Source organism: Halichoerus grypus, chromosome 1, assembly GCF_964656455.1.
Source record: "Halichoerus grypus chromosome 1, mHalGry1.hap1.1, whole genome shotgun sequence".
Taxonomy (NCBI): domain Eukaryota; kingdom Metazoa; phylum Chordata; class Mammalia; order Carnivora; family Phocidae; genus Halichoerus; species Halichoerus grypus.
The window spans coordinates 18,420,683-18,445,591 of NC_135712.1; the positions used below are offsets into that span (position 1 = coordinate 18,420,683).

General features: G+C 40.3%; 1 long non-coding RNA gene across 6 annotated transcripts in view; it reads right to left on the minus strand.

Annotated features, from left to right (window-relative positions):
* LOC118553267 (uncharacterized) overlaps positions 1-24,909 on the minus strand; it is a 297,009-nt gene that overhangs the window by 87,880 nt on the left and 184,220 nt on the right. The gene's annotated exons all lie outside the window — the stretch shown is intronic.

The following is a 24,909-nucleotide window of genomic DNA, read 5'->3' on the forward strand; positions in this document are numbered from 1 at the left end:
GTTTCGGCTCAGGTCATGATCTCAGGGTCCTGAGATGGAGCCCCACTTCAGGCTCCACACTCAGGAGGGAGTCTGCTTAGGATTCTCTCTCCCTCTCCCTCTGCCCCTCCCACTTGCACTCGATCTCTCTCTCAAATAAATAAATAAATCCTTTTTAAAAATGCAAGAATGGAAGAAAACAATACTCCAAAATTGAATAAATTATATTGCTTATATATGGATATGTCTTTCCTGTAGATATGTAGTTTTGCAAGAAATTTCTGTCATGTGGAGTTACTTGATGTGTAGAAGCTTGAAAACACACATAATTTTTGTCTTAAATGGTTCTCAAGCTACAATTTAAGTATATTTGTAAGAGTTCATATTTTTTTTCTGGTTAAAATAAGATTATTTCATTAAGCTATGTTTAAAATGTGAATAAAGTAAAATAAAAGGGCCATACTCTGTAGTAACACATTAAATACTGCCTGAGGTTGAAGTTGAGGTTTACAGAATCCTAGAGATTAATTTTCTAGGATTCAGAAAAACACTTTCTGATAAGAGTTCATATTTCTAGTCAATTAAGATACACTCATATTTTTCTTTCCCTTATAGAATGCTCTTTGCCTTGAAACCTAACTAAGCCATAGAGAAAGAATGTCACAATCATCCTGATAGTCACATAAAGCTAAGTGAAATGTATTTTTTTACTTCTTTAAATAACATCCTTAACATCAGAAGCATAGTTGTTGCAAAATAAGAAATTATCTGAAGATCTTGTAATTTGTAACATGATCTCTGTGTGTGTGTGTGTGTGTGTGTGTGTGTATATATATATATATATATATATATATATATATATATATATATATACATATACTTGCATTCATTCTTTACTAAACAAAAATTTGTTAAGCCCTTATTATGGGTCTGGTTCATCACTATAAAAATATAAAACATCACCACTAAAACATAAAAATATAAGATGTTTTAAATGTTCTTTCTATTTCCTGATCAGAAATAGTCACTTAGACCATAACAACTGTTGGAAGAAGATAACTCCAGGCCATCTGTCAAATGCTTACCATTCTCAAAACTCTCCCTGGAGGGAGATGCAACTCTGGCTCACCTCACCAGCAGTAATTCCATTTTTCCTAGGCTCGAAGTGTTCTAGGTGCCCCAGGCACAGCAGAGAAATAAAATAAATTCCTGACTAGGAAGCCTACGTTCCATTGGAAGAAACAAAAATAAGCAAATAAATACGTAATTGAATGTCAGGCAGTAAAAAGTTCAGAAAGATAGATGGTAATAGGTGGGGAGTTAGTATTCAAATACAACAGTCTAGGAAATCCTCTCTGAGTAGATGACATTTGCACAGAGACCTGAATAAAATAATAAAATCTGTACAGATCTTGGCAGAAGGCCCTGTAGCCAAAGGACATAGCAAGGGCAAAGATCTAGGCAGAAAGGTATCTAGTGTGTTCAAGGAACATCAAGCTCAGCATAGCTTAGGTGTGGGGGACAGGGGGAGCATGACAGAAATGTAGGGGCTTGTCTTTATATTTTGTAGTCAATGTCATGCAAAGTCTTTTGGAAAGTTCTGAGATAAGAAGGTACATAATCTGTCTGGCTTTTCTAAAAGGTCACTTTGTTTTCTGTATGCAAATTAGAATCTAGGAGAACAACAAGAGTGGAAGACGAGTAACAAAGCCTTCTTTGGGGCTCCAGGTGAAGGCTTTGACCGGGGAAATAATGACAAGGAGCTTTGAAGTAGTTGGATTTTAGCCATAGTTCAGAGATAGAACCAGAGGATTTACAAACGTATTTTGGGTATAAGAGGAAGAACCATGATCACTGGGCCTGAGCAACCAGGTGAGTGGTGGTGTCATTTACTGAAACAGGGACTCCTGGAGAGAGGAGGAAATCAGGGTTCAGTTTGGGGGCCTGGGAAGTTTGAGATGTTCACTAGGCACCTAGAGATGTCCCGCAGTTGAATACTTGAGCCTGGAGTTTAGGGAGAGCTCACAGCTAGAAAGAACGATTGGAGAAACACCATTCTATTGATAATTTTTAAAACAACAGGATTGATGAGAGCACCTGCAACATGAGTGTCTATTCAGAAAGAAGAGAGCCAAAGACAGGGCTGAGTTTTTAACAGCATCTTACAGACTCGCAAGACCAAGAAGAGCCAGCAAAGGAGTCTGATAAGGAATTTCTAGGGAAGAAGCAGGAAAATTAGAGAATGTGAGATCTAAGAAGGCAACAGCAGTATTTCAAGATGGAAAAAATTATCAATGGAGTCAAATGTGGTGAGAGAACAAGATGGGGGCTAAACATTCATTGCACAGAAATCAGGCTGGAGACTAAAAATGGACAACCCAGAGACATTAATGATCTCCGTGAACAATATAGGGGCAATGCCCAAACGGAATAGATGCCAGAGAGCATAGAAGGTAATAGTAATGTAGCTAACAAGGATAAAAACATTTTCCAGGGGCCCGCCTGGGAGGCTCAGTTGGTTGAGCATCCAGCTCTTGGTTTCGGCTCAGGTCCTGATCTCAGGGTCCTGGGATGGAGCCCTGTGTTGGGCTCCACACTCAGCATGTAGTCTGCTTGTCCCTCTCCCTCTGCTCCTCCCCCAACTCATATTCTCTCTCTCTCAAAAATAAATAAATAAAAATCTTAAAAAAAAACAAACCCATTTTCCAGGAATTTTGCCCTAAAGAACAGAGATATGTGGCAGTAGCTGAAGGAGAAGCCTGTTTAAGTATCCTAGATTTTCTGGTTCAGCTATAAACTAGCTTCTGCCTTATAATCAATTCAATGTTCATAGGTGGGGGTTTCTAAATGTGCAGGCCTTCTCTTAAATTATAAATTCTAATTTTAATAATAGCCATAATAAAGCAAGTTGAAGCTCAGGGTGCACTTTCAATATTATCTGGAAATGTTCAGTGGGGAAAAAAAATGCTGAGAAATGCAAAGCAACATTCAGTTTCATTTAAGCTACCCAGCATCTTAAAGTTCTTCTGCAGCTCCCAGAGGACATCACCAATTACTGTGCATACCAAAACTCAATAAATTCTAGTTGGAATGAATTTTATGCCACCAAATCCTGATAAATTAAGGTTTAAAGGAATACCAAAACAAAGTATCTGAGATTGCCTGCAGATCAGGGTTCTGCCAAGAAACTGGCTGTGTTCCTAAAGTGTAGTAGAAAGCCAAAGCAATGACTTGGGCAATTTGGATACGAAACATCAAACACAAAATCTGTAAAAGCAAGAAAAATGAAACCACGTTAACCAACAAAGAGATGGATCGGTGGTGGGAATTCTCCTCCATTTTTATGTCACTGCTTATGGATTCCTTTACCAGAAATAAGGGGTGAACCCTTTCCAAATATTGCATCAGTTCTCCATGTAATCGTCTGAGTTCCTTTTCTCTGAGTCTGGCAACACTTACAAGATCATTTCCTTTAATTAAAATAATTTTGGCTGGGCACTCTGAGTTAACATCCCCTCTCCATACACTCAAAACTCCATCTTCAGGAGACAAGAGAAAACCTCATGTACTCAAAATAACACCACCCCTCCCTGGCCTCCACACATCACTCAGAAGCTGTGAAGGGGGTGTCCCAGGCCCCCACCCCTGACTACCTCTCTACATTTGAAAATTCAACACCACTCTCTGTCTTGAGGCCGCCAGGATTCATCACAGTATAGCCCTTTGCACTATTTATATGCATCATCCCAAGAGGCTCGGACTCCTAAGCAACACTTAACCTCCTCTAATCCTCCACATCTTTCCATATCCCCGAGTCTGTTACAGTCCTTGACTCTTTCCCAACTCCTGAAACTCTTCCACGTGCCCTCTGGTTCTCAGACCAAACATCCCCAAACACCCAACCACCTCAACCTCTCTCTGGGGCTTTATTGATCTTAGTTTAACAAGTATCTGGATTTTCGTGAGGGCGTGCTGCTTCGAAAGCCCTCTCAAGCGATGATTGTCTTCTCCCACAACCCCATACACTAAGTGGGGAGCTTGAACAGTGTCCTCTCTGCTTCTCATTGCCACTTCCACACCATTGTATGATTCCTAAAAAACCCAGCTTTGAATTCGTCTTGTTTTGCAAAAACCCTCAGCATCCGGCTTACTGTTAGTCTCTTTCCAAAACTGTGTCTACCTTTTATCCTACTGATTTCAATATTCATATGAATGCTTTTTTTAACACCATGGGCCCTCGGCTCATTAAACTCCTCTCCATAACCACAATCTCAACAATTCCTCAACCACACACTCCCATGGTCATAAGACTGGCCTTGTCATAATAAATAAATGCAACTCCCCCTTAATCTCAATTTCAAAAACTCTCTTGTCTGACATACAACAATCCTTCTGCTCCAATGAATCTTCATTCCTTTAACCTTGCCCCCTTTCTACTCATTCTCTTAATGTCTTTCTCTTCCTCCTTACCCAAATTTCAATTCCATTTCAATCATTATAGATCCTCCCCTGTGAACACTCCCAATCCCTGGCTCCCCTCTTACTTTATTGCACTCTTAGCAAAACCTGAACCTTGGTCAAATGCATCTCTCTACCTTATCTACACTTCCATCTATGCAAATAAGTGTGGCTAGAGTGAAAAGCACAAACATGCTGGTTGGTCTCATTTTAAATTTATGACTTCCAACTTCACATGAGCCCTTATTGATGCCCCAAAATTGCTCCAAAATTGTGTTACATTTCCTTAGACCACTCACAGTCCCATTTACTAAATTTTATAAGATACCTTCTCCTTTCTCCTTGACTCTTCCATACCCTCCTAACCTTGCACACTTCCAAATGATGACCTTTCTTTTCACTTCATTGAGAATATTTAAATAAGAAGAGAACTTCCTCAAGTTCCCACCACTACCTTGACCCACCAACCAGCACTGGCCCCCATACACTATAACTTTGCTCCTGTTACTATACATCAGTGATCTTTAAAGAGTTGTCCCCAGTGCAGGAGCATCAGTGTCACCAGGGATATCAGAAATGCAAATTCTCAGATGGACTCAGACCTACTGAATCAGAAACGCTGGGAGTAGGGCCAGCAATCAAGTTCCCCAAGTGATTTGATACATGCCATCTGGGAAACATTTTTTTTTATTATGCTGGGTCCTCTCCCAGATACTCTGTTTTAATTTTTAGGGGAATGAGATGTAGATCTCAGGAGTTTTAAAAGCTTCCCAGGTGATTCTAATACAAAAGTTTGGAAACCACTGCTATGAATGAAATGTCTATACCCATATCTAAGATAATCTGTCAATTTCATCAGGCTCTTCCACCCCCTCTTGCCTCCTCAAGGACATTGTTTCAGCAATTCTCTTCTCTATTCTTTCCTTTGCATCTTCAATTTGTCTTTTCTACTAGCTCATTCTCAATTTCCTAAAACATGCTGTTCTAGCTCTTGTTAAAAAAAATCTTTGACTCTCCAGTTACTGCCCTATTTTCCTCTCCAGTTACTGCCCTATTTTTCTGCTCACCTTTACAGCAAAATGCTCTTAAGAGAAATCTATACTAATTATTTCCAGTGCATTTCTTTCTATCCCCATTCTCATTAAACCCACTCCCCTCACTACTCTATGAAATCTGGATGTATCAAGGAACTGATGACCTCCATGCTACTAAACCCAATGGTTAAGTAGCATCTCCATCTTCATTGTACTTATCAGCAGCGATTGATCATTGATCATCACTGTTGATCATTCCCTCCTCCTGGAAACACTTTCTTCACTTCCTTTTCAGGAAACCACCTTCTCTGTTTAATTTTTTCTCCCTGCTACCTGGGATATTCCTTCTGTCCCCTCTGTTGGCTTCTCCAAGCCCAAGATCTACACCCCCCTCTCTTTTCTCTCCATGCTTGCTCCTTAGGTGATCTCATCTCTTCTAATGGTTTTAAATACCTTCTAACACTAACATCTACAAAATTTCTATCTCCCAGTGAGACCTTCGTCCTAAACTCAAAACTCATATAAAGCCAGCTGCCTGCTCACCGTGTCCTAACAGACACCTCAAATACAAGATGCCCGACTGATTGCTGAGATTTTCTCAAAAACAATGGTTCTTCTACAGTCTTTCCCAAATCAATCAATGGCAACTCTGTCCTTCCTACTTGAAATCATCCTTGATTCCTGTTTCCCTCTCTGTCACACACACACACACACCCTGTTCACTGTGTCCACCTATAAACTGCTATTTCTCTTGCTTGAATTAAGCAACCGCATCCTCATTGGTCTCATGAGTCCACCCTTGTCTCACCAGAGTCTATTTTTTTTAAGTAACATGTAATGTATTATTTGTTTCAGGGGTACAGGTCTGTGATTCATCAGTCTTACACAACATCCAGTGCTCAGTACAACACATACCCTCCCCAATGTCCATCACCCAGCCACCTCAACAGAGTCTATTTTTAACTCAACATCCAGCGATACACTTGTAAGGCACACCAACTCCTGTCACCTTTTCACATAGAACTCTCCAACAGCTCCCTGTTTTACTCATAGTAAGAGCTAAGGGCTTTACAATCCCTGACAATGCCCATCAAATTCTAGTCTGCTAGTTCTCTGACCTCATTTCCTGGTATTCTTCTACACAATCCCTCTTCTGTAATTACAATGGCATCCTTGCTATTCCTCTTCACGTCAGCCATAATCTCACTTCAAAGCTTGCAAAATAAATTTTCCATTCACCCCTCGATACCTAGTCTCCTTCCTTCTCATCGCTGCTCTGTGCCCTGGAAGGATAAACTTTATGACCTACCACAATGATCTCTCTGGCCCTCTGCTTCCAGGTGGATTTGGCTATTAACCTTAAAAATAAATCAGTCTGTTATTTTATCAGCAACAAGAGGTTTATTTGGGAATAACAGATAATTGCAATTTGGGACATGCAAGCTATGGCAAAAATCATAGACAAGTCCAGCAAACAAAAAAGAGGAATGTTATTTTATGGAGAAGAAAGAGGAAGTAGAGAGGGGTTGTTTTGAATGAAAGCCCATTGGAGAAAAGCAAGAGTTCAGGATGATGATAGTTTCTCATCTGCTGAGTTGCACAGATAGTTTTTCTAGAACACACAATAAACATCTTTCCCTGTTAGGGCCTGTAATTGATGATTCTTTCCTATTGCATTTCTTCCATTGGGGTCCAATTCTTCCTCTAATTGACATGAATGGCACAACTCCCCTTCCAGCCTCCCCTTCTAGCCCCTGGAGTCCACATTAGTGAGATTTCTCTTTCTTAATTTTCACGTGGTCAATGGGGAGCCCAGCAGAAGATCTGAAGGAGGGATGAAAGTGAGATTAGTCTTTCATTTTCTCTCCTTCCCTGTGCTTCTTTCCTGCAGTGTTGCAGGCACACATTCCTTAACCTTAGGTCACACAGCTCCTGTTAGGCAGACTTTTGACACAGTTGTTTGTTACTCTGAGTTCCAATAACCACTTACCAGTCACCCACTCAGGCTCAGTGATGATCATGGGGCTCCACTGTCTTTTCCTCCTGAATACTGTATTGTTCTTTGTCATTTCTCCTACAACCTGTGCACATCTCTGTAAATAATCACTTTTTTCAACTCTCCTCAAAGTACCCCATTTGATTGTGTCATTGGTATCCTGCTCAGACTGATGCAGGGCCTTTGCACATGCTATTTCCCCTATTTGCAGCACTCTTCCTAGACAGGCACATCACTCACTTTGGAGCCCCTTTCAAGTCTTTGCTCAAATGTCACCTTTCCCTGTTCTATAGATTGATTTAGAACTGCACTTCTCACCTTCTTTTCCCTGTACATTTTTCCTACTTTATTGCTTTCCACAGCACTTATCATCCTCTACATTTTTCGTCCTTTGTTCTTTTCCATGGCACTTATCATCCTCTACTATATAAACTTATTCACTTCTGTGTTTTATTTATGGCTTTCCCCCCTCTTCCCACTAGGTGCTAAACTCCCTGAGGTCAGAAACTTTTGTTTAGTTTTATTCACTGCTATATCATGAACACTTAGAACACTGCCTATCATGGAATAGACATTTTTTTTGAATGCATGCAAAACAAAAACAGAAACAAAACAAACCAAAAACCCTCCTAAACCCCCACAAGGTTAAGCAAGCTTGAAAATCTTGCCAAATTTTGGTAAATTACTCTGATCAGTTTAGCCTTATCCAAACTCAGGAGAGTCATTTAACTGGAGATTTTATTGAGTCTCACCATTGGTGACTTAAGATACCTTTTTAAACCGGTAAAATTTAGAAAGACAGATTTGCCCTTCAAATTCCACTTTTAAAGTAAATGTTAAAGCCCATAAATCATTTCAGTTGCTTAATTAGACATAAAACCAGGTCTCAGAAGTGTACAGCAGGAACAGTTTTAGTTTGATATGTGTGATTACTCAGTGTTTTCTATCTCCTAGCAGTATATCGATCCTCTATTTTGTGAGTTTGTAGGAAAAAGTAATTTTTTACTCAAGTAATTTTGCATGGATGAATTCCCAATACCTCAATGCAGTTATTCCTGACAGATATAGAAAAGCCAACCGCCCTGCATTTCTCTCAGCCTTTGGATCTGTAACTCTCTCTACAATTTTCTTGCTCCCTTAGTTCATCTTCCTTTCACTGAAATTAGGGAATTTTTATTCTTTTGTGAATGAAGCCCTCTTGACACCAGTCTACCCAAGATGCAGGTACATAACCCATAAATAATTTAAAGTTAAAAGAGCTGTCACTCTGATGATTTCCCTTGCATCTTCTTCTTAGAAGTTGCCTTTCATGTGAGGATCTGACAATTTTTTAACAGCATTATTGGATGACCATACCTGACTGTCTTCCTGCATCTATGGTTGCCTGCTTTGGAAGTCTCCACCACTGTTTTAAGCCTGTTATGATAACTTCATTGTTTCAACAGAAATAAAATGATACTTTCCAAGGTTTGTGTATTGTGGTTAATATTTTTGCAATAATCCATCTGAATGCCCTCTGTACTGTGGTAGGATAAAATTAAAGTAGGCAATATCTACAGCGATGCCCATTTCATATGCCAAAATCAAATTGACGAATATCAACCAACATGGCAGAACAAATATCTTTCAGCTTTACAGGAGAATTCATAATTCCTTGATTTATTAGGATAGAATGTGTTTGTTTACATGGTAGGGGTCTGCACATAATAATCTGAAATGGATATTTAATAACTAATTGTTGACAGTTAAGATTACTGGTTGCCATATATTATAATTATTTTCTTTTATTAAAAAGTCATTTTTTATTCATTGTTAGAAATATGGGATACACAGAAATGCAAACTGAAGGAAAATAAAACTCCCTCTTACTCCCATGTGGCAGACATGGAGATCTGTCACTCAGATCCCTTTTCAAAGAAGGAACTGCTGCCCAGCTCCAGGAGTGTGCCTGCCTGACAGCCTCCAACTGTTAACTCCTTCAGCACTTGTCAGCTTTCAAGCAGAGGTCCTACTCATCTCAGGGCAGCCCCTGACAATGACTGAGTAAGGCATGGTGGCCAAATTCATGATAACCGAAGTCAAGAGGTGATGCAAAGGCCTGGTGTATCCACCCAAAGTGACCCCTTCTAATAGGCGAGCTTTGCTTCAGAACTCCTACGAGAATTCTCCTAGACAGTCTCCTAGAGACTGTCTACATCACAGTGTGATAGTTCCCCTGCCTAATTCTCTTTCCTCCCCTTTTCCTTAACAGACGTTACTCCTTACTCCCCACTAATCTTTTTTAAGTTGTGGTAAAACACACAGAACATACAATGTTTACCTAATTAGCCATTTTTAAGTACACAGTTCAGTAGTGTTAAGTACATTCACATTGTTGAGCAACCAACCTTCAGAGCTTTCATTTTGCAAAATTAAAAATCTGTACCCATTAGACAACAATTGCCCATCCTTCCCTCCCCCAGGCCCTGGGAACCACAATTCTTTCTGTTTCTATGAATTTGACTACTCCAGACACCTCATGCAAGTAAAATCATATAGTATTTGTCTTTTTGTGGTTAGCTTATTTCACTTAATATAATGTCATAGCATGTGTCAAAATTTCCTTCCCTTTTTAGGCAAACATTATTACATGGTATGCATATAGACCATTTTGTTTACCCATCCACTGTCCATGAGTTGCTTCCACCTTTTGGCTATTGTGAATAATGCTGCTATGGACATGGAAGAGCAAATATTGCTTTGAGACTCTGCCTTTGATTCTCTTGGAAATACACCCAGAAATGGAATGGCTGTATCATACAGTAAAAATATTTTTAGGTTTTTGAGGAGCTACCATATCGTTTTCCAGAGTGGCTGGACTACTTTGCATTCCTAACAACACTGCACAAGGATTTTATTTTCTCCACATCCTCATCAACATTTGTTATTGATTGATTGATTGATTGATAGTGGCCATCCTAATGAGTGTGAGGCTGTATCTCATTGTGGATTTGATTTGCATTTCCCTAATGATTAGTGATGTTGAGCATCTTCCAATATGCTTGTTGGGCATTTGTATATCCTTTTTGGAAAACTGTCTATTCAAGTCCTTTGCCCATTTATTTTTTTAAAGATTTTATTTATTTATTTGACAGAGAGAGACACAGTGAGAGAGGGAACACAAGCAGGGGGAGTAGGAGAGGGAGCAGCAGGCTTCCCGCGGAGCAGGGAGCCCGATGCGGGGCTCGATCCCAAGACCCTGGGATCCTGACCTGAGCCGAAGGCAGATGCTTAACGACTGAGCCACCCAGGCACCCCTGCCCATTTTTAATTGGATTATTTGTTGAGTTGTAGGAATTATTTATGTATTCTAGATGCTTACTTCAAATCAAGTCTATAATTTGCAAATATTTTCTCCTCTTCCATAGGTTACCTTTTTGTAGTGTTGACTGTGTCCTTTGATGCGCAGGTTGTTAATTTTGATGGAATCCAATTTATCTATTTTTATTTTCCTTGCCTGTGCTTTTGTTGTCATATCAAAGAACCATCATCAAATCCAATGCTATCAAGCTTTTCCCTATTTTCTTCTAAGAGTTTTATAGCTTTAATTCTTACATTTAGGTGGTTGATCCATTTTGAATTAATTTTTGTATATGGTAAGAGTCCAACTTCTTTCCTTTTCATGGGATGGGGGGGCCCAATTTCTTTCTTTTGCATGTATTCAGTTTTCCCAACACCATTTGTTGAATCCCCAATAATTCTTTTGCACTCCTGTGTCACAATGTCTGTTTCCCAGATAACCCAACCAGCACATCCCTGAGCCAGAGGTAGAAACGAGCTAAGCATTTGTATGTATCCTTCCAGTCCTTTCCCTATTTCTCCGTCTCTCCCTAGACACACACACACACACACACACATTCATATTGCTACATATGCTGCTTTTTAAAAAAATAACAATATATTGTGTATGTGTTTGTTTCATTAGATATTTGCAGCATCATCAAGTTTAAAGACTGCAGTGACTCATTGTGTGGATGCACCATTATTTACTCAACCAATACAGTATTTTTAATGTACCATATATTAAAAAAATTACTTCGTTTTTTTTTTTTTAAATCTGTTTCCTTTAGAAGATTGGCTTATGGTGAAAAAACTCAATGCTTGAATTACAGAAAAAAGGCTATTGGTAACTTACTGATTTTGTTCCAATTATTCTTATTTTCACTCTTCCCTTACATACTTTTGTGGAAAATATGCAAAAACTTATTAAGGCTCCCATGCCTTACATTAAAATAGAATGTGCTAAACCCTTCATGAGACCTAAGAACATGCTTCACCCAAGTCTGGTTAGAGGTGATGGGGTTTTAATTTCTCAAGGGCAAAGCTATTCAGTGTTACTAATATTGCATTTGACCTCAAGGCTGACCAATGCTAAGAAACTCATTCTCCAGCAACCTCCAAGCTCTGTTTGCCCTGGAATGCCTAACCCCAGGAACCTACTGATTTTACTGGCTGATATAACTCTGAAAGATTCCTGACACCAGGGTAGGAGCAAACTTCTCTGCCTACATGGTGGAGAAAAGCCATGGAAGACAGAAGACGAAGTTCCCCTTGGCCTTTTACCAGCTCTGTGACTTTAGCTATGGCACTGACATACGCTGAGCCTTGTTTTCCCCATCTCTAAATTAGCAATAGTAGGGTGCCCAGGTGGCTCAGTTGGTTAAGCGACTGCCTTCGGCTCAGGTCATGATCCTGGAGTCCCGGGATCGAGTCCCGCATCGGGCTCCCTGCTCAGCAGGGAGTCTGCTTCTCCCTCTGACCCTCCCCCCTCTCATGCTCTCTCTCTCTCATTCTCTCTCTCTCAAATAAATAAATAAAATCTTTAAAAAAAAAATAAATTAGCAATAGTAATTACCTTCTCTTCAATGTTGTTATGAGCTTCAAATAAGGTCACATATGGGAAAGTATAAATAGAAAGCATAATACAAATTTCAGTTGTTATTCTTAATAATTAGTGAGCATGATACAAGTGTGCAAGTAATCAGTGACTTCAGCACCGTGAGCTTCTTCGGAAACCAGGAGAGCAGGCAAACTTCAATTTTTAAATGTAACAAACAACTCACCACAGCTAGTCACACTTTTGCCAAGTTGTGCTAAGGCTCCCAAACACTACTTATTGATTGACTAACTTACGGGTTATAGCTCAGTCAGTGCCAGCTTTTAAAGTGCCAGCTTTTAAACTACCATTGAGTATCTGCAGTAACCAGTGTGAAGATTTTGTTGAGTTTTTAGACATTCATTGGTGCGCAGCTAGAGCACCAAAGTCCTCCTTACCAGAACAACCACAGATTCCAGGTAGGGCTGGCATAAACCCCTGGCAGAACAGGCAAATGTCACTGGTTCCAGGCCATTTGATACTGCCTATGAGTGAAGCCAGTGGCACTCAGATGTGAAGAAAGTGCAGATCGCCACACTTATCCTTGGGAAAAGTTAAAGTCTACATACAAGTGCCAAAGGACAGAGCCAACCCAGTATTCTACATCTTGCAGCATCCTCAGTCTCTGAGGTATAAAAATACAACCCCAGGGACACCTGGGTGGCTCAGTTGGTTAAGTGTCTGCCTTCGGCTCAGGTCATGACCCCAGGGTCCTGGGATCAAGTCCTGCGTCGGGCTCCTTGCTCAGCGGGGAGTCTGCTTCTCCCTCTGCCTCTCCCCCCTGCTCGTTTGCTCTCTCCCTCTCAAATAAATAAATAAAATCTTTAAAAACACAACTCCATCTGAGGAATTTTCCCCATCCATTTTACCCCCGCTATCTCTACTCCCTCCCCAACCATCCTCATTGCAATCGAATGCTTTTGAAATCAATGAACTCCAACTTATCTATAAGTCTTTACTTTTGAACATAAAGATGATGACAATGTTCACAATGGTCCCTCTATGCGATTATAAGTTCTTGTGCCCCTACTCTAGTTAAGAGAGGGAGAAGCTATTTCTGATCCTTGTATGGAAACACCTAAACTAGGACATTGTTCAGTCTTTCACTCAAGAGAACAAAAGCTGGGTTCAAGGACAAAGACTGCTTCGAAGAGAGGGATAAAGGCTTATGGAAATAGTCAGTTTGACATTGTTGATAATTCTGGATCCTGCACTGTATCAAACAGGGATCCTAGTCCAGCTCAAAATCTTCCCCTGGCAGCACTCTGGTAGGAACCGCTAATACTAACTTACTGAAAGAAAAAAATTCACTGGTGGTGAATTAAAATCATAGCTTCTATTCTCCAAGTTCCTATGCTTCAGTTGATAGAAAAAAAGAAAGGTAAAGAAGGAGGAAAGAAATTAAAAAGCCTATTTTGTACATAAAGAGGTAGCAATATTTGTGCAGGTTGCAAGTCTGAATAAAGCTGAAAGGATATACATTTATGTATATGTATCCCCCCCCCACCTCACATGCACAGTTGAAACAAGTCAAAGATCTATTTCTGAGGTTTCCCAACATAATTGTTATCAAAGAATCATCATTCCAACATTTTCTTGGAGTCTATCCCTCCCAAATCACTTCCACAGCCCCTTCCAAAAATCCTTCCCATGACCTCAACCTGCTCTAGCCAGCATTTCACACCTCGCTTGCCTACCCCTGGGCTGTTCCAATCCCTCACTTTCTTCCCACTACTCCCTCCATCTGCCACATGGGTCCACCAGCTTCCTTACCAAGTAGATTTCTTTGGATAAGTTGAACGATGAGCCTGATACCATCCAATAAAATGGACATATTTCTGTTCTTACCTTACTTGTCATTGTTGTAATATTTTCCATTGTTGCCCATCTCCTCAATCTGGAATCCCTCCTGGGTCTGGGATCTCTCTCTCCTCACTTTATTCTTTTTCTCCTTCTGTTCCCTCTCAGACTCTTTTTGCAGGTTTTCTTCTTGTAATCTACTAAATGTTTAGTTTCCATAGCTCTATCCTAAGCCCTCTGCTCTAATTATGCTACCAATCATCCCTTGGTCAATTATCCATGTTTATGTGCTAGTTGTCCTCTAGCTCATAGCCCTCTAAGGGGCTTCAATCCTGTATATCCAACTGCCCATGTTCTACAAGCCCCTCATACTCCACACATCTGACCCCTTCCAGGCCTGATCTACCTCTATTTCTGTGAATGGCCCTACCTCCCACCCACTTACCATGACCATCAACCTCACATTCATTCTTTTACTTGCTCTTCCACATCTAGCTAGTTACCATCCTATAAATTGTATCTCCTTCATTTGTCTCAAAATCATCTTTTCCCTCATCTCCACTGCCATTGTCACAGTTCACACTCTTATCATTTCCCTCCAGATGTAGTGAAATAGTGTGCTAACTCATCTCCCTGCACCAACTCCACCACTATTCACCTCTATTCTAGGCACAACTATGGTAGTGATGATTAAGAATTTCAGAGTTTTAAGTGAGAGATCTGAGAATTCTGAGAATTCCCATATCCCTATGAGAAGTTGTCTAAATTTCTGTCTCCTTAACGTTAGAATGAGCCTAATAATACTTTTCCAGGGGTTTGGTAGAAGAATTAAATGAGTAGCTCTTAAGCATTGCTTGGCACAAAAATTCTCAAGAAAGAGACTCTCCCGTTTTTAATGTTACCTTACTACCACACAAATCTGAGTAGTTATTTTACTTTCCTGATTATAATCCTAAAATTACTTCCTGGAGCACCCAGAATAAGTCCAGACTCCTCATTTTAGTTTCCATGAACTTCATAATTTGGTTTCTGCCTGCCTTTAACTTTATTTCCTTAATCACATTCACATGTCATCTCTACTCTAGACACATGGGACCAGTGTAGTTTCCAGAACATACCCTATTGTACTCTCAGCATATCTACATTGCTATCACCTCTATCCAAAGTGTCTTTCTCCTTTCTATCAGCTAGCTTCATATTCATTCTTTAAAATTCAGAACAAATTTCAAAATTTCCTGGGAAAATCCTCTTTCCCACAGTCTCATTTAGAGATTCGTCTTCATGTGTGGGAATGGCACCTTGGGTGTATCTACATCTTCTTATAAACACATTAAAGCTTTTATCACCTTATTCTGTTTGTACTTCTCAGCCTGTCTCCTCCTTCCTCCCCCCCAATCCAGTGCCATCCACTCTATAGACAAAAGAATCTTGTCTGTCTCTTCATCTCATCATATGTCTGACACATAATAAGTGCTCAATACAAGTAGATGAATGAAGGAAAGAAAGAAGGAATGGAGCAAACAGAAAGTTAAGAATGAATGGATAAAAGATGCGACAACAGCTATTTCTCACTATGCCAAAGTCTCAGGATATTTTTTCTTCAGTTTCTGAAAACTCATAGACCCCATTATCCTGCCACAAGAGGTGTTGTAATGTCCCAGGTAGAGTCCATTACCTCATCTCCCTGCAAATAATCTCCCAGGTAGCTCTGTTCTCGTGCTCCCTATTGAATCAAATCCCTACCTCCAGCCTTTTTTATCCACTGTGATCTGCAGATCTTCATCCTAACAAATGATCCTTTATTAATTCTGGAGAGATTTATCCCTTTGACTTTTTATAGTGCCCTTACAATGAAGGAAACAAAAGACAACCTGTAAAAGGAGCTAGAGAGAAATTTGGACTTTCTTGTATTACTCTCCAATAACTCAGGGATTCATTGAACAAATATATTTTGAGCACCTGCTCTTTGTCTATAATGCATTATGTACAAGAAATACAAAATTTGATAAGCCAAGGTCCTTGTTTGACAAGGAGCTCACAAATTAGCAGATCTTTCCACTAACATTGCTTTGAATGCCTACGATATGCCAGGTACAGTCCTAGGCGCTAGGAAAATAGCAGTGAACAAAAGGGAAAAGGTTCCTATTCTCATGGTAGTGACACTCTAGTAAGGAAAGCAGACAATAAATACTCAGGATGCTTTAAGGATTAAAAAAAAAAAATGAAGAGGAGCAAAGGTGTACACTGGGAGGTCACTTATCCACTTGAGGTTGTCCAGTCCAGAGGTAATTGGACACTTCTTGGTATAGGGTGGTAACCATGGTGAAAATTACTGAATTCTATAACACCAACTGGATCTGCTGACGGATTAGACATGAGTTATAATAAGAAAAATGGGTCAGTCCTGACACCAAGTAGTTTGGTCTATGTACCCAGGAGAAAAGAATTGCCTTCACTTGAATTGGAAAAGTCAGCATGAGGAATAGGTTTTTTCAGTGAAATAAGAAGCAATATTATGGTCTGAGAGTAAAATGAAGAGGAGATTTGGAGGTTGAGAAGAAAGGAGAACTAATTGGGAAAGTATTTAATTGTCTATGCCTTCTGTGTTTTGAAGGTGATTGGAAGATGAACAATAAAATGTTTAATTTTAGATGTGGTATGTTTGAGATGCCTAGAGATAATAACAGCAAACATTTATATGGTAACCATTATAAGATGTAATCACTAAAAGATGTATGGTGTGAATTTAAATCAGGATGTGTTGTGTTGGTGGACCTATAACAGTGATGTAACATAGTAAAGTAGATGTTCAGGATATCTTTCTCCTGCATTAGAGTTAAGAGGGGGGAACATCCTGTGTTTTAGAAAAGAACTGTTTTATTTTTTGTGGATTAGGATAAAGGATCACCAGTCCATTAAGAGTATGATGCTTCTTTATGGATGTAGGAGTTATAGATCTTGAGTAATGGTTTATGTAGTAGAAATAAATGAACATTCTCAGATAGCAGAGAAAAATTAACTCCTCTCTCAAGGGGCATTGGCTTATTGCACATCCAGATTTATTAAATAATTTAGCCTCAGTTTTAAAAACTGTGGAAGGCACAACTCTCAGTTCATTTATCAGCAGAACCAGAATGTATCTCAAATGCTTATCATCTGTATTTTGACAAGGAGTATTTAATGGATTTTAGTAGTGCTTTGTGTAGAATATGTGTTGAGTTCTAATATTTTAATTAACCAAATTAATTCCCTGTTTACCTGGTTTAAAAAAATGTCTTAGGAAGGAAGAAATGATCAACTATGACAAATGTTGCTAATGGTTAAAATATAATGAAGATTGAAATTTACCTTTGAATCTAATAACTTTCAGTCATTGGTGACCATGACAAGAATAGTTTATGAGAAGTAATGGGGAAGAAAGCCTAACAATAGGATGTTCAAGAAGAATGAAAGGAAAATATAGAACATGGGTAACTATTTTAAGAGGGTTTTCCAAGAGGAGCAGAGAGATGGAGTCATAGCTGGAGGAACATGTGGGTCAAGGGAGGATTTTTTTAAACAGAAGATTTTATGGTTCATTCATATACTTATGGAAATTACATAGTGAGAGGGAAAACTGATGATGCAGGAAGAGAGAAGTCCTGGGGTAACAGACAGAAAATGGGAACTAATGATAAAATAGAGGAAATGGCTTTAGACAGAATGAGGGAGGACAGATCAACCATGGTTATTGGAGTTAAGGAAAAGAAAAGAAATATTTGATTTACTAACAGAACATGTCAAATTCTCTTTTTTAATTGCTTTTATGTATCAGTGAAATAAAAAGCAAGGCTGAGACTGAGAAATGAAGAGGTGATGTTGGAGGCTTCAGAAGAGAGCAAAAGCTGAGTGCCTGGGTGGCTCTGTCGATCAAGCGTCCAACTCTTTATTTTGGCTCAGGTCATGATCTCAGGGTCATGAGATCCAGCCCAGAGTCGGGCTCCACACTTAGCAGGGAGTCTGCTTGAGATTCTCTCTCCCCCTCCCACTGCCCTGCCCCCCACCCACGCTCACGCCCTCTCTCTCTCTCTCAAATAAATAAATAAAATTTTTAAAAAAGAAGAAGAGGGCAAAAGGTATGAATAGTTGCCTGGGAGAGTTTTTAATTCTCTGCCCTCTCTGTGGAATGTGTACTACAGATCCCCCCTAGCAAAATCTAGACTTGGTTAATCCCATCCTTCCTAAGACCTAAACCTTTTGGATAGGTCAGGAAGTGAGGACCTCACACAAGATGAATGAATACTAATTCTTTCCATGGGAATTTTGCACCTGGAAATGACAGTGAATCTCTCTTGAAAGGCTTGATTTGTGGAAACATAAATCCTTGTTTCGTGCCATGAGAAAATGAGAAGTGTGTCTCTGGGGGCCTTGTGAATAGGCAGAATAGACACTAATGGTATGAAGTGAGGGATCCAGGTAAGTTGAACCTTCTTGAGCAAAACATCTTCCCTGATTCATCAGCTGAGTTTTATGAAAGTCCACAATGACAGTGAAAAGGACATCTACTTACAGAGTACCTTCTAAAAGTCTAACCCCAAGCTAGGTGTCTTAAAAAATATTATTTCATTTAGACAGTCAGTCCATCAGCACTGCAAAGAAGCTTCTTCTTCCAGAACCCATGGAAGAAATACGTCTTCCCAAAATATACACGTATATGTCCAAAATAATATTGTACATATCTTTGCTCCAGCATGAGCTGGAAGTGACATTAATCGTAAATATCATATTTAAAAATTTTTAAATTATAATTTAATGACCGAAAAGAAATCAGTGAGCAAGAGAATGAATACTTGAACTGGAGACCAAGACATTGGAAATAGGATTGGGGACAGAGGACAGAAGGCTTGGAGGGAAGTAGAAGTCACAAAGAGTATAACAGACGGAAGTGAATCAGGTATGGGGGGAAAAAAAAAGGCTTGAGTGCTGTAGACAGCTATTGAAAGAAACTTGTCCAGACAGATAAAAAGTGTCTGGGAAAGAGAGAGAATGGTTCATGGAAATGCCTATTAAGGGAATCAATTACTGCTCAATATGTGAAATGGGCATTCTTAACTGGATTATAAGGTTTGAAGAGATTACACAGAAAGGCACAAATGTCCTTAGTTACCAGAAATTCAAAAAAGAAAGATCTGCCTGGACTCAGATGAGAAGCCTGTGTAGAAAAAAAATGTGACATGGAAAATAAATGTCTATGAAAGCCAACTTTCTATTCCATGGAAAGCTTTTTATTTCCAGCTAGCATAAATAACAGGATGTTGTACTTACTATAATTTAGCTACCAAAACAGAGAGATACCTAATGCATATATATTTGTATAATATATATCCAGGATATATGGGATTTCTCTCTGATTTGGTAGATAAATTATAAATATATAAATATGAATGTACTTATCATATACGCAAATATATATGTGTGTGTGTGTATGTGTGTATAAAATGTTTTACCAAATACATTACTGAAGAAGGATAAGGAAGGATTCAAGATCAAGGTAAACAAAGTTGTTGTTTGGGGTAAAGAAATCCTTAGCAATGAGTTCACTGCAGTGGAAAGAATCAATAGTACACTCCTTACTGACACTTACCCCACTTTTGGAACCACAAAAATCTCCCAATACTTAGTTTAAACCTTTGTTCTACATTTTTTTTTCCTTTCCCAGAATTCAGGGTCCACTGGAAGATAGCTACTTACAATCTGTGAAGTGTTCATTCAATTCTTGAAACTCAGTTCTCCCTTCCCCCTCTTTTCTCCCATCTGAGTCTCATTTGAGAGATCCTCCCTCTAACAATTCTCCAATCAGGGTGTGGAAAAAAATATTTCTGAACAAAAGGAAGTGTAATGCTTTTCAAAATGGCATATTCAAATGTGATTTGGAATGTCTAATCCAAAACCTCAAAATGTTGATAATTTCCATAGACACATAGAATGCCAGGTCTGGAAAGGAATTTAGAGGTCATCTGGTACAAGACATTCATTTTGTTCATAAATAAACTAAGGCCCAGATAGCCAAAGAGAGGCAGAGGGGACCAAAGCCACAACTGATTGGATCGCACAGCAAAAGGAGATGAGAAGTGTGCCACTTCCAGCCCCAACTTCTAAAATACACCTTTCGGGTTTTTAAGAACTTGTTTAAAATCCTGACAGCATTTGGATCCAGACATTAATAGCTAATATAAAAGAGATCACTAAGAAGACAACTAATTGAAAAATCTCAACAGCACATACCCTCTTTTTGAATGAACCTAAGCAATTTGTAACTTAATCCATAAAAAATGGAAGGGGGGATTATAAATAATAAAAATAATCCTCTATAATTAAAGTTGTATGATCTAGTTATTCATGTACCACACAGATGATTACCATAAAGCTACCAAAAAATCCCATTCCTTATAAGTTCACCAAAAATGACTCTGAACGAAAAAAAAATAGTAGAAACCTGGAGGGAGCGGTTATAGGCAGAGGGTTTCCAGGTCAAGGTGTCCTGGTCCTTTTCCATCAAAAAGTGTTGTCAACAGAGCACAGCAGGTCTTCATCCAAGAGGACAGCTGAGAAAATACTAGGCTAGCTGGACAGGCACACCAGAACTGTGAATAAAATTCAGGAACTGTTTTAGGAAGAAAAGGAGGTTTTAAAAATTTGAGAATGGAGGCATTGATTAAACAGTGAAACAAAGTAGATTTCAGTGAAGTCACTAAAGATTCAGGGGGGGCACTCACACCAGTCCAGCCTTGGCCCCTCCTTCCCCTAAACCAGAAGTAGTCAGAGATGGAAGATGTCAGTTGACTGGAGTGAGGTCCTTTCCAGGGTAGTTAAGGAAGGGTGGAAAGACAGGAAACTCAGTGTAGGGAGAAAGGTAAGGGACAAACCGTGCAGGAATATGGAGGAAATGGTAATAAAGTTGAGTTAGGCACCAAGAGAGACGGGGGCCTAGAAGCCGACAAGGACACAAGTTGGGTGAGTAGGCTAATGGGTCATCAGCAGTCCCAGTGGTCAAGAGACCCAGGGGGACTCAGGTAGCCAGTTTGGTTCTGTCTTAAAGGACTCTTAGATGAGGCAATGTGGGGTCTTAGCTTAACCCACGCCATCAATGACTATGAATCATATGTTTTAACACTGAGCCATTTTAATATAATGCCAAATGAAACTAAAGAAAATAGGCTGCCTGCCCAAAGGAGCAGAAATGATGGGCCTGCTTTCCCCTCAGGGCATTAACCTTCAGGGGAGAAAATGGCTTTAAGGACATTGGAAGAAGCAGCTTCTTAGGCATTAAGAAGATTAAGGGAAATAGTACTGGACTGCCGCAGAGAGGAAATTATTTGCCTGTCTCAGACAGAACAGTTCTGTTGTTATTGCCCCAATAAACTATCTTTACCCTCGGTTCCAAATCAGGCAGGGCTGATGGGATTTGTTGAGGCAATATATCAAATTAGTCCTGCTGAGGAAACTCCAGAGGGAGGCCTGGTCCAAGAGTGCCCCGAAATTCATCTAAGTGACAGGGAACGTATAAGAGTAAATGGAGCCCCAAGCTTGCCACTGTGGACATCATGGCCAAAATGATGCTAATTAGTAGAAGGCCTGTGCCTTTGGTTCCAGGGAAGAAAGGAAGATTAAAAGAGTAAACCAATGACCACCTGAAGTCTTTATTACCAGGCTTGAACTTGGGTGGAAATGAAAAAAAAAGTCACGAACTCAATCAGAAGTTCAGGGATTACCAACAATGTTAGGGAGAAAACAGGAGGGCCATCGTGATGCACACGGGCCCCATTCACTGGATTAAGAATGATCCAGATCATGTAAATATTATAAAAGCAAATAAACCGTCTACTTAGCTTTAAAGGAAGAGGACCTAGAAAGATATTAAGCAGCTGAATGAACCCTGAGCGGCCCCAAGTAGCTCGGAGAAGCCCTCTCCAGCCTGTGCCCCTTCCTTTTATCACCCTCAGGGTAAAGGAGGCATAAATGGTGTTTAACAACACCAAAAGACATACCCAGACATTCTCCATGTAATGCATGGCCAGCTGTAACAGACCACAGCCAAACACATTCTATTCATTTATGTTCTTGAGGCTTCAAACAGTGTTCATCTTCTTCACATGAATCAACTAAGCCCTTCCTTCTCCCCATACCTTCACTGCCCACCAATCTTCTCTGTCTCAAGCTGGTTTCTGCAAGAAGCAGACTCTAAGACAGAATTTAACGTGCAAAAATGTTTATTTAGGAAAGCCCTAAGATTCAACACTGGAGGAAGGAAAGAAAAGAAAGCAGGATTTGACAGAAGAAGTTGAGTCATAATCCTGACTCAGGACAACCTCAACAACTTAATGGACAGCGCTGTTGCATGAGATCCCTTCAGAGTTTTCCTGAGTTGGACCAAGATGGCCAAGACTTCAAACCTTCACTGATTAATCACTGGATGCCGTTCCAGGAGAAGGTGCCACCCTTGGGAGCAGGGTAGCTCCCTGTAGCTCAGGCAGTCCCAGCAGGGGCTGATAGGTGAAGGCTGGTGACGACAGTGCCCCCCAACAGCTGGAGCAACAAATCCTTCCTTAAAGGAGGATCTGGAGAGCACATCACAGTCTACCACATTCTCCTCAGGTGTACTTCTAATACGCACCAAATCCCAGGAAGTGAACATGGAATTGAAGTCTGAACCTCCCAACAGTTTTCAGTGCAGAAACCATAATAAGAAAAACTGTGAGGTAGGAAAAATTCTTTGCTGCCAAGCACCCTGAAGAATTAAAGTAGCTACAGCCTCTGGTCCTGCAACAGTGACACAAAGACAGAAAAGTTTCCCTGCTCTGAAACAATGCCTGCCCTTTGTTGGGACTCTGAGAAATGTTTATGAGTGTCATTCAGTCAGTGACTTCTTACTGAGGGTCGGCTATGTGCTCAGCATTACATTAGATCTATCTCCAGGGGATGCCAGAGAAATACATAACACCATCTCTAACTTGAAGAATGCTATGCTCTAGAAGGGAAGGAAAACAAAACACAAGAGCAGAGGAGAGCATTGCTTTCACTCAGTGGCAGGGAGCAGGTTCCTGGGAGGCTGAGGGAGCAACAGTAGAGCAAAAAGATACACAGGAACCTGGGTTCAGGCCTGGACGTTTTTACTTAATTACTGTATGCAGTTGGTCACACTATTGATATTAAGGTTGGTGGAGACACCTACATCTCTGAGGACCAGTTTCCTCATTTTTAAAACGAATCTACCATACCTCACTAGTAGCTGTGAATGTAAATTGAATGAGGCAAGGGTTGTAAACAGGAAACAGTGCAAATGTCTGCTGCCTTTTTTCACAGCTTACTCTCACTGTGTCCATGAAGGGTGAGAAAAACTGATAAGAACTGAAGATGTCAAAGATCTCACAGTAGAAGTCTTCAACCTTTGAACAAGGGCAGCGAGCTGGCAATATGCTGCTGGCAAAACATGCCCACAGCTTCTGGGATGTGACATGCATGAGGTTCCATCTTGTTTATTTTGAATACCTTGAGAAATGGCACATCATTCGAAACCCAATCTCATGTTAGAGCCAACCACATCATTCCTACTGTCCATAAAGCCCGGTGATGAAGGAGCACTGGGAACAGAGCTGGGTCAGAATTCCCATTATTGAACTTACGTGCGCACAGGAGAAGCGCATTCCTGAGGAACCACAGCCATTTCAGGGCAGTTGGGAGGAGCTGGGAGGAGCTTCTTACGGGATGTGGAGGATTCTGAGGAGGATTTAAGGAAGATGGAGGTGTGGGCTGGAGGACGTCAGGAGGTGGCATTTTTCATGACTGATTATTAATTTTTATGTAGGAGGCAGGAGGGTTAAATTGAGGTTTAGAGTTATCATGGGTAAAAGTAGCAGACAAAAGTGGGTGGGGATTAGTCATTTTTGTGTCTGCAGTGTGACCGTGTCTGAACAGTAACCGTGTCCCAAATATGGTCACTGTGTAGCTCAGTCTGAACAGTGTATATATTCTGTGAAGATGTTTATGATCCATTGGGAAACCACCAGCATGACCACTTTTCATTTCTCATGTCTTACATCTCACCAAATGCATAGATTTGCAGAACTATCTGGGCGCCTTTAGGTATCTGAGTTTGCTACTCTTCTGGGCTGAGCTGTGTCCCCCTAAATTCTTATGTGGAACTCCTAACCCTTCATTGCTCGAAATGTGACTGTACATGGGTTCCAATCCAATCTGTGTCCTTATAAGAAGAGGAGATTCAGGACACCCAGGGAGACATCACAGAGGCAAGACCATGTGAGGACAGCCTGACGGCCATCTGCAACCCAAGCAGAGAGGCCTCAGAAGAAACCAACCCTGCTGACACGTTGACCTTGGATTTCCAGCTTCCAGAACTGTAAGAAAATACATTTCTGTTGTTTAAACCACCCAGCCTGTGGTATTCTATTACAGCAGCCCTAGAAAATTATGATATGGAGAAGAGTTTTGAAAAGTGAGTTCAAATGTGGCAGTGGGTGTAGAAGGAGAAAAAGGCCATCCCCATAGCAGAGGTTCTCCAAGTGTGGTCCCTGGACCAGCAGCATCGGCCTCCCCTGAGAACTTGCTAGAAATGCAAATGCTCGGGACCCCTTCTCACCTCTACGGAATCAGAAACTATGAACTGGGGCTTGGACATCTGTGTTTAACAAACCCTCCTGGTAATGCTGGGGCAGGCTGGGGTGTGGGAA